The sequence below is a fragment of the Anthonomus grandis genome, chromosome 5 (assembly GCF_022605725.1).
Source record: "Anthonomus grandis grandis chromosome 5, icAntGran1.3, whole genome shotgun sequence".
Lineage (NCBI taxonomy): Eukaryota > Metazoa > Arthropoda > Insecta > Coleoptera > Curculionidae > Anthonomus > Anthonomus grandis.
The window spans coordinates 27,154,214-27,169,042 of record NC_065550.1 but is presented as its reverse complement, the minus strand read 5'-3'; the positions used below and the strand labels follow the sequence as shown (position 1 = coordinate 27,169,042).

Sequence of the window (14,829 nt, the reverse complement as noted above, 5' to 3'; positions counted from 1 at the left end):
CTCTGTCTCGGTTTCTTGTGATTCGACAAGACGTGATATCGACAAGAGATGCTACAAAGAAATAATGCAGTCGGTAATAAGCATTTTGTGCTTTGTCTTCAGAATGAGTAATTTTATAGAAGAAATAGTGGGATAAAATTAAGGTAAAAGCCAAGAAATACTATCCAAAACATGCAGTGAGAAAAACCTGGAAAACTGCAACTTTTTAGAAAAATCCACACAATGTAGAAAGGATGTTAACTAGCAATGTGGTAATCCCAAAGAATTTGGCACAAGGTGGTTTACCTGGGTTCATTGGGGATAGTCATAGTTAAGAAAATTTGTGATTTACCAATAATTTTACTACTAGATTTAGAAGGGCATTTTGCCAAGTGTTGTACTGATTGAAGGTAATTAGAGCATAAATCCCAGAAGCAGATTCCTTATCGAAGATGAGAATCAATATTCGCAAAAATTGCACCTCTGGCAATGGAAAAATATTAATTGCTGATAATAACTAAAAGGGCATAACAGCCAACCATATTGCATACATTTGCTTGCAATATGGTTTTCAAATTTAGGCGATATTGAAAGACCCAAAAACTTACTGAAGGATGGCATGGTGTTGGGTTGGGTTGGGTTGGGATGGCATGGTGTTGGGTTCAATGTTCAAATAAATATATACCATTGGTACTACATCTAAAATTAATGATATTGGTATTAGAAACATTAAATGTCAAACAATTTCCGGCACACCAGTCTTTTATTTTCAACAAATCTGTTCTTATATTAGCTTCCATTTTAGCAACATCTGAGTCATGCCAGAATCTGCAATTATGGAAGATCGTTCATGTAAATGAGGAAAAGCAGAGGAGCACCGATCCCTGTAATTACATTAAGTTCCTCAGAGGTCTTATCATTATACTTAAAAGCCGGAACGCGATCTGAAAGATAAGAACGCAACCACTCAGGGGCAGTTTCCCTACAACCATACAGTTCTAATTTCACCAGCAGTCCTCTGTGACTTGCCCAGTTAAATGCCTTTGACAAGTCAGAGAACAATGCTGAAATAAAATCATCCTCACCTTAACAAACCATTCCACAATTTTGGCCAAAGTAGGATCTAAAATTGTCCCCTTAAAGAGATGAATAAATCACTGCTCTCTTTAAGCAAGCTGGGAAAACTACAGACACAAATGAAAAGTTAAGCCAAAAACTGTAAGGCATTGGTAAGTAAGGCCAACAATATTTTTATTAAAAGCCCATCCCAACCTGATAACTCTTTATAATTATATTATGGAAGAAGTTTTTAAGCTCATCTTCATTAGTTGGAGCAAAAAAGAAAGATTCAGCTATTACCACATTGCTTGGATCTATTTCCTATGAGATATTTGATGTTTACTAGCAATATTACAGTAGAAAGAACTGAGGACATTGCAATCTAAGATGTTTGGAGGAATAAAGATACCTATGCATCATCTTCAAAAATTCATATGTCAACCATTTCTTAGTTGCTCTAGTTATATTAGGAGTTTAGGTTGTAGAGCATCTTGGCATTTCCAGTTAATTCCACTTTTTAGCCCTTTTTAAATTATTGTCTTGCAGTATTACAAATCCAAACCTACAATTACAAAAACAAGATCTTTAATGATTGAAAAATGTCAAATAACCAATACATAATTTATCATGACACATTGCGTTTTAATATCGGATACAATGGATAAAGCTGCTAATACTAATTAATCTAGCCAGTCATTATGATTGCTTCAAACCTTATTTAATTAATAAGATTGGTTCGGATTGTCACGACCATTATTTGCAAAACAATTCATATCCTCCGGTGTATACTTTTATAGACATAATGTGTATTGTCGATACAGTGTGTGGTTGAACCCTGAAAGTTAAAATTAATAACATTTTTATGCCTAAGTCGATAAGCGTTTCGGGCTAAGGCTCAATATCATTGTTTTCCAATTACATATCCGATAATAAAACTGGCCAAGTCGAAACTGTAAAATGTTATTTCGCGTGTGTGCACTTAATTTTTACGATTTTTATGAATTATTGATTGTTTTGTTGGATTTAAACAATAAACCGATAATCGTGGTTTAATCGCTGATTGATTTAAAAAGGTAAATCTCCTTTTTAAATCTAAAGACTTGAGAATGATTTAAGTTTTTTTTTTAATTTAATGATTTAAGTAATTTCTATTAAATTGACTTTAAAGAAAAGGATCGAAATAGGACAAATGAATTTTAATCAGCTGATTGCTGTCAATTTTTACATCTGCTGCTGACAAGTTAATCTTGTTTTATAGGAAAATGTCTTGCTACAAAAAAGGATGAAAATATTGAATTTCATGTAACAGTTATTTTTATAGGGTTGTAAAAATCTGCTTACATAACACAACACAACAGGATCATATTAATGGTCAAATCCGGCGCCAAATTCAATTAAGCGAGGAAATTCCAATTCAAATACGGGCTCAACTTGAGAAAACTTCTAAATGTAACAACCTACGGGTACTGCAGTTAAAAGCAATTGTCATCAATAATAGCTTTTTCCAGCACATTCTTGTATATATTTTTTTTAAGTTACAAAAAATATAAAAAGAATTTGCACAAAAAAAAACAAATTTTGTTTATATTAATCTATTTTAACCAAGCAGAACACTGGCTGACTGGGTAATTTGATGCAGTTTCCTAAATTGGGCAAATGTGTATATAATATAACCTTTGAACCAAAAGAATTAAGAAACTTTTATAAAAGAAAGAAATAAAGAAAATGTGCTATATTACGTAAGAATAATCTTGTGTATAAGCATCCTACAAGCTAAAAAAAACAAAACAAAAATACAATTTCAAAAATTGACAAAACAATGAACAAAATTGAACACAAGAAGACAAAACTTTTTGAACATACTTGAATTAAAGATAACTAAATAAAACAATCAATTACTAAATAAAGGTAAACTTGTTGACAAAACTAGAGAAGAAAAAAGGAAAAAAAAAACTTTCCAACATGTCCAAGGTTAAAACCTATCATTAAAAAAGTCATCCAGGTTATAATATGCCTTAGCCAATAAAAGCGTCTTTAATTCTCTTTTAAATTTCTTAACATCCGATATATGTCTAACACATAGAGGAACATGATTGTAAATTTTTTTACTTATGTAAATTAATTAGTTTTTGGTAAGGGAAGACATAGGAATAGGTAGGGGAACATCATTTACACGAAGAGTCAAATGGCCAGTGTCAGAGGGTAGTTTGGAAATTTTGTGAATAAGAGCAGCTGTTTCTAAGATAAAGAGTGAAAAAAGAGTTAGGATTTTTTCAGAAATGAAGAGGGGTTTGCAAGAATCTCTTAACTTAGCAGGACCCAGGTATCTAACTGCTTTTTTTTGAATAACAAAGACAATGTTAAGTAGCCCCTTATTGGTTAAACCCCAAAAAGGCAAGCCATACCGAATATGAGATTCAATAAGTGAAAAGTACACTGAACGTGCAACCACCCCTCCCAGCTCTTGTTTTGCCATTCTTACTGCAAAACATCCAGAATATAATTTCCCAGCTAAATGTAAAATATGATCTTCAAACCGAAGGCGACCATCAATGGTAATTCCTAGGAACTTGCAGCACTCTTTATTCTGCAAGAGGGAATTTTCGTCAAACATCAGACCCTGAACATCGCACTTAAACCCCATAATAGACGTCTTTCTTACATTAAACACGAGCCTGTTGGAAGCACACCACCCTGATAAAATCTGAAGATCCTTAAGGATACAAGTCTTAATATAATCAGAATTTTTATGGCTCCATAGTATGGTGGTATCATCAGCAAACTGAACCACCTTGCCCTGCAGTTTCAATGAACTCAAGTCATCCACATACAGTAAAAATAACAGTGGTCCCAACACTGAACCCTGGGGAACGCCGCATTTTATGGATCTAGAAGCAGACAAACGCCCTGACACTGTAACCTTCTGAATACGATTTAATAGATAGGACTATACTACTACACAGTTTTACACTTTTCCTATACTTCAAAAAATGTCCTTGGGTAATATTGATACACATATGTCATATACATAGAAAATATATTATTTAATATATCATTTATATATCATTTCGAACATAATAGTCTTGGACATGTTTTGTTTGTATCCCAAAGACTGCAATAAATAAATAATTAGTTCAATAATAAAAAAGATTGAAAATAGTAAACTTGTCTAAATTTTTAAACAGAATAGAGTATGAAAAACCTAAAATTATATTTAAATATCCTACATATTAATATGATAATAACTGCAATTGGAAAGCTAATTGTATCATATTTAAATTTTTTCTTCTTGAGCACAGAAAAATTATTAAGTCAAATGTACTTTAATAATATGAAATAAAATAAAACCTAAAATTCAGCAACAAATAACAAAAAATATAATTGTTACACTAATCCAGAAAAACAAAATACAAACTCTAGAAATAAAACAAAATATGCTTCAATATATATCAACAATCACTATTAAAAAAAAATCTATTAAAGTTATAGTATTTGTATAACTGACATAAAAGAAATATATACATTTAAAAATCAACAATAATTGTTATAAAAATTTCTATGGAAGACATGGCATATTAATAAGTTGCTGGTATAGTCAGGATTGGTTTGGGTAAAAAATTGAAGATGTAAAAGCTGCTAAGTTGTACATGAAATAATAAAAGATGGAACAGGTGAAGACATTATACATAGGAATATGTAGTGTTCAACTAGTTGTTTAACAACACTATATTTTATAATAATAATCATAGAATGAGATATAGAGTTGGTTTGTTGTCAGTGTACTCAATAGTTAACTCTTTTATAGCGGCTATATTAGTACTACCTTGATCACAAATAGTTGCACAGACCTTCATCCCAATTGACTGCAAGTCTTTAATTCAGTTAGTTATTAGGTTTTTTAAAAGCTCTGTCTTAACCATATGTTGTGTAATGAATATAAGAGGGTGATTTGCTTAGTTGATGTTTTTATCCAGAGAACTTAAGTCTTCAAACCCTGAAATTCTTTCACTGGATTTTTCATAAAAAAGTCCAGAACTTAATCAGAGATATTTCATCAAACATCAATGCAAAACAATGATCTACTTTACTCATAGACTGGGCCTGTAACTGAAGGTGTTCCAAAATCGCTTTGATTGGTCCACAATTCAAAATATTTGGAAAAAAGATCTTAACTGTATTTAAGAATTGGAGGGCAAAGGCTTTGTCTTTCACTGACCAACTGTGACCAGAAAGTTGATAATTTGCATTTCTGTTTTATGAACTGAAACCTTGAGAGACTTTCAAGAAGCAATATAAGCTATTTCATTTTTCAGAAGTAACCTCAATTTAGAAAACTTGCTCATGGTGGATTTATGGACATTATACATTGCTTTTCTTCAATGTATAACAACAATTTCCTGCTCACGAGTTAAGCTATCTTTTGAAAAACCTTTTCTCTACTCTAAGAGAATAGAATATATTTTATCAACAAAATTTGTGGAAATATTGTAACAAGAGTTCCCTAATGGTGTTGATGGAAATTGATGGATTGTGAATGCACCTTAACGGTTAAGTAATCCATAGTTGTCAAATCTTAACGTTTCAATTTTTTGATTTTCATTTGACATCTGCTGGCGAAATGTGAATGTTGTTTTATCGGAAATTGTCATTACTGTCATTTTTCTTAGTACAAAAAAAATGAAAATAGGAAAAATTAATGAATTTAAATCAGCTCTTAACTCTATATTTGATACCTTGAAGCAAAAAGTTAATCTTTTTTGGTGCAAAATTCTCAATGTTCTTAAAATAAAAGATGTTGAAAATAGAAAAACTTGATAGCTAATCAGTTGAAAGTTTGAATTTTTTGACTCAAAAAACGTGTGAATTTGTGCTGTATAATGAAAGTCAAATTTAAATTGGTCAACAACAAAATGCATAATTCAGACCATTAACAGTAATAATTGCATCTTTTCAATTTAAATTATAATGACTTCCTTCCCAAAATCCGCATTAAAAGTGAATAAATAAAGGTTTTTTAATTGAAAAACTTGATCGTACAAATCAAAGTTAAAACACCGGTCTTCCTTATATAATCATAAAAGTTATTTTTAACCCAAGTAATAAACGAGGATAACCGTATACCTTATAAAAAATTTTCTTATCTGGGAAATGGTAATGTCGCCTTTTAATGAGGTACAGGCAGTGAGAATGCAAATATAGTGCGGTAAATTAACGTTAAAGTGCTGCAGTGCAGCTATATTTTCGCTGACAACTGTACAATATTTTTTTGATCACAGTTAATAGCTGTGGGAAATATAAAGAACTTTATAAATTATGTAAATGTTATCAGTTGAAGGTCGAAATATTTCCGTAAACAACTTAAATTCGACTATGTCGAAACCGAGTTGTTACGGAACCGGTATAAGAGAATCATGTCAACCACAACAAAATTTTCTCATGTGCTTCCATAAAAATCTCACAAAGACGATAAAAAAATAGCAGTAAATCAGATGGGGACATCTTCCAAATTTTAATTAATATCGTCCTTGTGGCTTAATGCTTTATTAAAAAGTCTGAATAAATTTTATGAACCTTTTTTGGTGCTGTCATGACGAAAACACGTTCGTAAAAATTTGTTTCTGCTTATTTTAGTTCCAAAGAGTATGGTATAATGAATATTCATGCCCCTAAAAATTTATTATACAGTTTTTTTTTCTTTAATATTGTCCAATGGATCAAATTCAATAAATAAACAAAAAATAACAAGTTTTTTGCCAAAGGTGTATAAAATCCATATTTTAAATGTAAAAAATGTAAAAAAAAAACGTTGGGAAGTGTATGTCAATCCCCATTCAATTGACCCTAAATATTGGTGAGATAAGAAGCTTATATATTAAATTATACATACAGTGCTTTCAGTACAAAACGAACCATCTTTAATAACTTCTTGAAAAAAAAGTCGTCAATTAGATATACAGGAAGTCGTTTAATGTTTAATTTTATATTTGACGAAGTTCTGCCAATCACCTCCTCACCAAGTTAACTTTATTATGTCAAATGGGAACATATATTTTTTTTGCTAGTAAAATAGAAATTGATTTTTTTATTAGATATTAATTTTTTAAATTCCATAGAGTTTGAAAAAAAATTTAAGTATTTTGCATTATTTAAAATATCAGGCAAAGAGCTGCTTTTATTTTTTGTAAAATTTAGTTGTTTAGCATTATTCCAAAAGTCTTCCTTTTTTTAATAATTTTTAATGACATTTGTTGAAAGTGTAGTATAACAAACCCAGGTTCGTCCATAAAGAATGGATGAGATAAGTTTTTTTAAATAAATAAAACAAGATCGAACGAGAAAAAAAAAAGAAACCAATACCCTCCCTACCTTGTGTTTTGTAACAGAATCACTCTCTCTTTTACTTATCTCGGATGCGCTTGACAAGACAAAATTAGGGATATTTGATTTATTAGGATGGTATTAAAGAAAATGCAGTCTTGATAATACACCTACTTAGTTTATTTATGTAAAAAAAATAATGCCGTACTCAGCCTGGAATTCACGAGGGGAAAGAGCACGGCAGAGAAACCCTCGATCTCAATTCCCTAAAAATCGACTCATGCTGAGTAATAAGTTCTTCCTTCGATTACAAAAAAATAAAGATAATTTATTTACTGTTCCTTTCTAATTCCTCATACATACTATTCATTTAAAACTAAAGAGAGTTGGGTTAGTTATCCAGCCATCACTAGAAGGTACTGAGGTCCCATACGGGAGGCTACCCAGCTATGAGTTGAATAGTTAAGTCAATATTCTAGGTATTATCACAGATAGAAGGCAAGTTCGCGAAAGATATATTTATTTATCTGTGGTATGATTTACGCCTGAATATTCACCCAGTCGGGGTCGAAATGTTAGATTCAACAAGCTCTAGCTTACTTTTGAAACACACAAACAATTTAAAAAGAAAAAACCTAATTTCGAAAATATACCTAAAAATTCAATAAATAAATTATCTCAGTCGATCACTTTAAATATTAATTTTCTCTTCAGCATAAAACAATTTTAGATAAATACATGCATAAGTTATTTCCTCCCATTTACGTAAAATATTAAATTTATAAACATTAATAAAAATATATTTACACATTGTCAATAAAAAAATAAACTAATAAGTTTTAAATTTACTAACCTGTAGAAAATCTTCAGAAAACCACTTCAACACAAATTAAATCAATAATTTTTTTTTTAAAGTAGTACCCTTGATGGCTGGGTTTTACTTTCTCCCGTTCCCTTGTCGCGCGACCGAAACATCTCCGAAAAGCAACGCCCAGAAATGCTAACGCAAACAACCCTCGGCGCATGAATAGGGCTGTCGTTATACAATCAAAAAAATTAAAAAGATTTTCGAAAAAAGGCGACGCGACATGCTGAATCCCAAATCCAAACGAATATAACATACTACGCATATAATTTAAAAATAGGTGGTTTTTTCAAAAGTAAGCTAATTTTTCTCTGTTTATTGCATGTTTAGTGTAATTTTTTAACTATCTGTAATAATTTAGACTATAGTTCAGTTCAGAGATCTATTAGAATCTTTGATGTGCCGCGAATAGTCCGTGTGCCGGTGTTGCTTGTATTGTCACATGACATGCATGTTTAAATCGCAAAATTTTTTGTGGAAAGAGTCATAAAGTAATATTCTAAGCGATATTTAATCATTTTATTAAATAAATAAATGTTTTAAGCATTTTTTAAAGAATTTATACATTTGATTCGTAAAATTTGACTACATGCGCCCACGTACTATGTTGTTAAACGCCTGACCTTAGTCACAGCCACTCAACCGTGAAAAGTTGCACAGGTCCGGCATTAAAATTTATTTGTATTTAAAACTTTATTATTCGGGATTTTTGGGTTTAGTTTTATTAAGTTAGAAATTCAGGATAGTTGATAGCAACATAATATTTAATTTAAATATAAGATTTAAGTACGTAAAATGAGTTTAACCAAAAATTTTAATTTAATAAGTTTAGTTTTTAGCGCCATCAGTTCTTTATAACAAGTGATGAGAGAATAGGTGATACGAATTACTTAGGTCCATTTATTCTGTGGATTAAGGCATTAAATATTTACTTTTTGACACAAAAGTGTAAAATGTTTTGATTTGTCTTCAAATTTTATATATTTCCTTTTTTTGGGAATTGAGATTTATTTTTACTTGGTGGTGATTATTAATGGGGATTTTGGCTGCAATATTCAATGTCCTTTATTATTGTTTTTTTTTTTAATTAATACATATTATGATATATTATTATAATAATATACTCATGAAAACCCCCCATCTCTATATTTAGTACCAACTTCTTTTGATAAAAAGTAATTATGTAGTCAGAAAAGTGGAAGCATATTTTTTAAAATAAACTTTTACATTAAAAATCATCTAGCTGTGTATACTTTATGCATTTAAAAGACACAAGTTTTACTTATAAAAAACACACTTATTTGTTTGCCTCGTATTTAGTTATTATGCATATTATGAGAGATTGGTTAAAAATTAACAAAAATAAATGCTTATACTGAAAACTAAAAATCTTATACAAAACACTACATTTTAAGTATACTGGATCCTAAAACTACAATGAGGATACTAAATACTTTTATAAATTTAACCACTCTTTTGAATCTGGCCCAAAAAGTTAATACAATTTTCTAAATAATGTTTTTTTGCCATTGTTCTTTAGCAGTTTCTTCCATTAAGGAAGGAAACAGTTTCTCTGTTGCCGCCATGGCATCATATCTCGCACATCAGCATATGGATACTAAAGCATTACATTATATATACTTTATTGTGTCGCTGAAGGACAAACAGGGGCAGTAAGCTGAAAAAAACAAAACTTTAAACTTGTTTAATTAATAAAAATAGGGTTTTCTTACTATGGCAAAAAAGGGACTTTTTTTCAGAGAATGGAGGAAGAAGCAGTCTTCATTGTGTCGCTGAAGGACAACAGGGGTAGTAAGCTGTAAAAAATAAAATTTTAGACTAGCTTTCTTATTAAAAACAGTGTTTTTCTTACCATAGCAAAAAACGGTTTTTCTCAGAGAATGGTGGAATAAGCAGTCTTTATTCTGTCACTGAAGGACAAACAGGGGCAGTAAGCTGTAAAAAACACAATTTTAAACTTGTTTAATTAATAAAAATATGGTTTTCTTACTATGGCAAAAAAGGGACTTTTTCCCAGAGAATGGAAATCATACATCAATCATAAATGTATCATATTATGTTTCGGCTAAATAATATATGGATCTTTTTTCCTCCCAAAATTTTTTAATTTTCCTCAAATATTCTATACACAATTCCATTACAGCAGCTCTTTTGTTAACCATCTTAAGCTAAAATCCAAGTTATATCAGGTATCTCCGCAAGGTTGAGACTGAGATATGTTTGTCCCTTGCCGATAAGGTGTCTCTATGGTCAGAACCTCATTGTTTTTGTATTTAGAATACACACCTTTCCTTAGCAATTTGGCAATATCCGTGTCAAGTCCCTTTGATTGTCCTGCATCTTTCCTTTTTATTCTGCCTTTAATCCTTTTTTTTACAGGCATATTGTACTATAGGGAACCCCTGTTAAAAACGCTGTTTTTTGCAAAGCACTACAATCATTTGTGAACTGAGGATCATTTCTTAGATTGTTATAGATATTTAGATAAATTTGTTTGGGGTCTGTACTTAAACAATTACGTTTTAAAACTGCTTGATTTCCTCTGTAGCTTCTACCTCCCTTGCTTCTTTTTGCTTCTTCAACACTTGAAAATGAACTATCAGAACTATGTAAGTCTAAATCACTGTCCAGATCACCCTTATTGTTTTTATCACAAATGTTATTGTCTTTTTTGTACACCCACGGTCTCGATAAGCCCGCACAAACGCTTTCCTCTTCATTTGCCAAATTTTCCTGCCTATTTTCCCAGGGTCGAAACATTTTAAGGTCTTTAGATATAATACCAAAGCAAATCCACAAAAACACAAATAAAAAAACACACTTCCTCACAGTAAAAACTGCAAAAAATTTAGACAAATACAGGCCAAATTCTAAATTCTTCACTTTCTTAAACCTGTAAAAAGCAAAATACATCAAATAATAACCTCAAATGACCCCCCTCCCAACTATTAAAGGTGATAGACCCATCCAACAACTATTTTAAAGGCGATAGACCCATCCTTAAAGATCTATTTAAAAACACGTCGAAAGTAATACAAAAACAGCCCAAAAATGTATTTGGGTACGGCCCCGTAATTCTCAAAATCAGTGGGATAGAGAGAGATACACAATCACTTGCACAGCCTAAAGTAGGAATCGTCAGAACGCAGGTGTTTTATTTTTGTTTAATAGACTGGCTAAAAAGAGGTGACAAGTCTGAGTGTTGGAAGTGTTTAAAATATTTTGTAAGATGCTTGGATTTTAATCCGCGGTCAATTTTTTGATATTATTTTCTTGTGATATTATTTTCTTTCTAAAGTGAAGAGATTTTCGAAAGAAAAATAAAAAATAGTATAAAACATGGGGTTTTACGTATATTTAAAATGATTTCATAGATAAACAATATAAAATTTTGCCATTTAAACATGTATATCATGCGACAATAAATACGACATAGGCGCACGAACTAGTTAGTGCGGCATCTGCGACACATCAAAGATTCTAATAGATCTCTGAACTGGACTTTACCTTCAGTTTTTCTGCTTCATATATATTTGATGCGCCTTATCTCTGAATGTCTTATATATTGGTAGTAATCCACGGAGTAAATGGCTTTTCTTCTATAAGTTTTGTTTTAACAAGGGCACATATATTAATGAAATGCTTCATTTTTAAATGCTAAGGTTTCAGTATTTTCATAATAGCGATATTTTATTATATTTATTATATGGCTTGCATTTAGGGATATTTAAATTTACATAATGTTTAATAATTATGATCAGTAATTCTTTCAAACATAAGAATAGATGTTTTGCATTCTATATTTTGACTAATAATTATTATATCCAAGAGAGTAGCTGTATTCTAGTCGGAACTCTTTATTTTTTCTGGTCGGATCTGTTTATATCTCAAAAAAAGATGACACTGTCGTAAAACGGCACTGATATACTTAAGATATCCAAAAAATCAACAAAATCAAATATGTTAGTTGTAGGAGATTTATATAAGTTTGCAACAAGTATATTTTTAATATTTAAATTAAATTCAAAACTAAGATATTCCAAAATCATCTGAGTTATTTTTAAGTATTACTATTGTATATTTTATATACTTTTTTTGCATAAATATTAAACTTTCGTCCACGACTCTTTTGATTTCTTCTTATAAAATTATATCCAGGAATATTGAAACGTAATCGTCCTGTGAAGTGAGTAAATTTTTCGCAAAGAATACCAGATATACACATATTTGCTAATAGTAATAATATGAAATAATAGTTACTAATCGAAAATGACAGTAGCTCTACTATGATAACAAAATTATTCAAGGTCCTGATTTTCCGCTAATTAAATTAATTTATTATAGAAATAATCAATATTACCTCACAAAACTAGGAAATGATACATATAACCCAGAAAAAAAAACTAATAAAACTAAAATAAACTATAAATATTTTAATTAATTAATTTAAATACTTGAGGGTAAAACACAATGTAAAAAAATTGGTAGAAAACAATGTTTTAAATATAGGTTAGAATTTTTTAATTTCAAAGAGAAATAATACAAGTATATTAGATATTATCTAGAATAATTCAAAAAACACCAAATATGATCAACATAAATATTATAGGGCTAAGCTCTTGCCCATAAAGAAAATAGTATAAATAACACTCAAGCACACTTATTAGACATAGAAAACCAAGATTGTATTAGACATTATTTAAAATATGTACTATATATTATATATTAAATTCATTGTACTGGAAAAACCATTTAACAGATAACATTCAATAACAAATATCTTAGCCAAACGGCAATTAAAAGGTAATGGTACTTACAAGATTGTACTTACTAAATAGAAGGGAAGGCTGAAAGGCTAGAATATTAAAATGTGGAGGCAATTTCAACATTGTTCTATACTGTTAGAATCTCTATATTTTTCTAATGGTATTATAACCCTGTATAAGGAAAAAATCGTCAATTCTGACATATTTTACGAAGCTCATATATGTGAAAATGAAATATGGGATAAAATAAAATATGGCATATTATATAATCAATGTTGCCTGCAGCTGAAAGGCCTGTTTTATTATGTAAAATATACAATATAATAGAGATTCCTTTGTTCGGAATTAGGTAAGGATTTCAAAAGTGCCTTGGGTCGAAAGAAATTGTTCAGAGATTTTTTTTGTTGATAAGGGCAAACCGATACCCACCTTAATGAACACTCATTTTATTAAGATCTGCAATAAATCCAAGGATAAGTAACGCGTTTTAATACATAAACGCTTTAATTTATGTGCTCGACAATCTGTTTTAAATAAAACAAACAAACGACAATAATAACAATAATGCTATGGTTTATATTAAATTAGCGTTACTTATATGGGAAAGATGCCATGTTAGGAAAACATTTGAGACATTTAACGTATCGGTTCGGTCGGCCCATTAATCTTTAGTTAAACAGTTGCTGAACTATTGCGAATTGATGAGTGAAAAAACTCATATTAAAGAAATTATGTCTAGGGAAATTTTTAAAATTTGTCAAAATTAGAAATTAGACACGCTTAGTTTATATATATTTTTTTAATTAATACCGCTGAATATATTACGCAATCAAGATTATGATTATCTCATATATTTTTTACTGTTTCTATAATTTTGCGGTGCTGAAAAATTTCCATATTTTATTAATAAAGTACGTTAGCTGGTAAAAATTTAAATTATTTATTGAGTAATTTTAATATCATTAAAATCGTTGCGCCATCATTGTAAAACATATAAAAACTTAATTAATTTTATTTTAGACATAATATAATTTATTGGAATCGCCTTTTTAATTCTATATTAATGTTTAAATCATTTTTGATTCCCTGTTTTTTTTTACGTGTTTCAATATACCAATAACCGCATAAAAATCATCATTGTCAAAAGCCTGAAAGACCAATTATAGCAATTATATTTTATCTTCAAAATCCGTTTAAGACGGTGATAGCATCAGCAAAGCATAACATTGTAAAACCAGTTTCGCGATTTTGCAAGAAACCCATTCGTTTTAAATCTGATTTTAAGTATTTAGAATGGAATAACAAACATATTTTATTTAAAATATCATGTCGAACCTATCAACAAGACAATATAACAAAAAATGTAGCTGGTCTGCTTATACAGAACAAATTAACCTAATTTGATAAGGTACTAGAGCATCCCAGAAGTTACCAAGCGATCTCATGTTATAAGTACGAGAATTATCATTATCCTCAACATCCATGTGGTTTGCCTGCAGCCGCAGCGCTTTGCGTTTTAAATTTAGCAGTTGTAGAAAATCAAAATTTGACCCATATTTAAATAATTCACTTTAGACTCAAAAAATCGTAAATTTAAACGTTTAGACTATTTATTTTATACCCAAATTAGAAAATAGTAGCTTGTTCAATTTTTAGTCAAAATTATCCATATTAGAGTCAAAAATCGGTTATTTCTATTACCGCACGCATGACTAAACTTGTAAACAAAAATTGGGATAATTCAAACCGAAACTGAAAAATAAAATATGGAAAATAATACCCCAAAATTAAATCCATTTTCAGTCATCTTAGCTTTCCCAT

At 30.0% G+C, this 14,829-nt stretch overlaps 1 protein-coding gene across 5 annotated transcripts in view; it reads left to right on the top strand.

The window, feature by feature from the left end:
* Positions 1 to 14,829, top strand: part of LOC126735912 (CREB-regulated transcription coactivator 1-like) — a 65,247-nt gene that overhangs the window by 14,398 nt on the left and 36,020 nt on the right. The gene's annotated exons all lie outside the window — the stretch shown is intronic.